The sequence below is a fragment of the Etheostoma spectabile genome, chromosome 11 (assembly GCF_008692095.1).
Source record: "Etheostoma spectabile isolate EspeVRDwgs_2016 chromosome 11, UIUC_Espe_1.0, whole genome shotgun sequence".
Lineage (NCBI taxonomy): Eukaryota > Metazoa > Chordata > Actinopteri > Perciformes > Percidae > Etheostoma > Etheostoma spectabile.
The window spans coordinates 19,591,842-19,593,568 of NC_045743.1; positions in this window are offsets into that span (position 1 = coordinate 19,591,842).

Below are 1,727 nucleotides of genomic sequence, written 5' to 3' on the forward strand. Positions count from 1 at the left end.
CCTACAATGATGGTGGAGAGTACAGTACAACGTTACGCTAGCCTATACAAAGCACATCGCCCAAAGGTACAAGACAACCCATGCTACAAAAGAAAACGTCCTTTTAAAGTAGTCACGTGTAAACCGTGTAAAACTGTCATTTAAAGGTTTAAAATTCACTGATGAACTGCTGCTCTGCTCTCTGTGGGGTCAAACCTTTGGCCACGCCCCAATCAGTGATGTCACAGCAGGTCAGGTTACTGTTGGTCCATTTGACATGGAGACTCAAAGTCCCTCCACTTCCGGTGGACCAACACGGACATTATTTCGGAAAAAAATATGTAATGTAGCGAACAGGGAGAGACAAATAATGTTTTGATCCCATGGATTACACATGCAGTATGTTTGTCAGTTTAAAAGGTAATTTTGCAACTGAAGAAAGTCTAAGTTTGGTGTAGGTTGGTAGTAGTCCCACTTAGTTTTTTGTGAAAGTGTTCGGTAAACTACACTAAACAAAATTCTAAACGTAGCACTGTTTTTGCCCCCATTTTTCACGAGATGAACTCAAAGCTCTAAGACTCTCTCTATGTCCAAAAGGCTTATTTCTCTAAAATATCATTCATAAATCCGTCTAATTCTGTGTTAGTGAGCACTTCCTCTTTGCCGAGGCAATCCATCCAACTCACAGGTGTGTCGTATCAAGATGCCGGTTAGACAGCGGGATTATTGCACAGGTGTGACTTAGGCTGGCCACAATAAAAGGCCACTCTAAAAGGTGCAGTTTTACTGTATCTGAAAACCAGTCTGTTTCTGGTGTTATGGTTAGGGTTCATCCCTCTCGCTCTCTCTCTCTCTCTTTCTCTCTCTCTCTCTGACTGCACTTTGTCATCGTAACCGACTTGAACCTTAACCCACATAAATACCTGGACACTTGACTGATAATTTATGGTAAATGTCTTTTTTATAGCCAAAGGTTTGTATTGTTATTATTATTATTATTACTGTTATTATTGTTATCTTTATGTTTTTTTCTTTTTCTCTCTATACTGTATTCTTCTTGCAAAAAACTGCTTCAAATTTAAATTTCCTTGCGGGAGTCATCCCAAAAAGATTAATAAAGAGTCTTAGTCTAAGGCTGGCAGTTTGGAGAAGTGTTCTATTTACGGATGAACCCTGAACCTAACACCAGATACTGACTAATTTTCGGATGCTGTGCTTAGCTTCATTTGCAAAACCTTCCCAACTGCTTCTTACCAGCTCTACGTCTCAATCCTCCAGATTAGCCATGAACAGCCACTGTACGCTCCGGGGTTTCAACACATTCCCATGAACGGGTTCTGTATGATGTTGTATGAAAAGTTATGCACACCAATTTGTATGATATGCTGAAAATTGACTGGTCTCGCATTGCCAGACCCATCTCCACAGCATTGTGGAGTAAGGTCTGGCTACACTACAGATGCATTCTGGGATAGGAGGGAAAAAAGGCTCTGGGTTGTTTGCATTTTTTTATGTCCCTGTTTACACAAATACGCTCCCGGGTGAAAACATGAAAATATTTTAGCGGATGTGCCTTTCAGTTAGACGGCAACAGCGTTTTGGGGGCTTAAAAAAAGAAAGAAATCTCCAGAGTGGAAATCTCAAACACTCCACCTTCAGTCTACATCTAAAGGGTAAAAACGCATTGTGTGAGAGTGTGTGTGGCTGCCGTGTGTGTGTGTGCATTGTTTGGAGCAATAACTCCACCT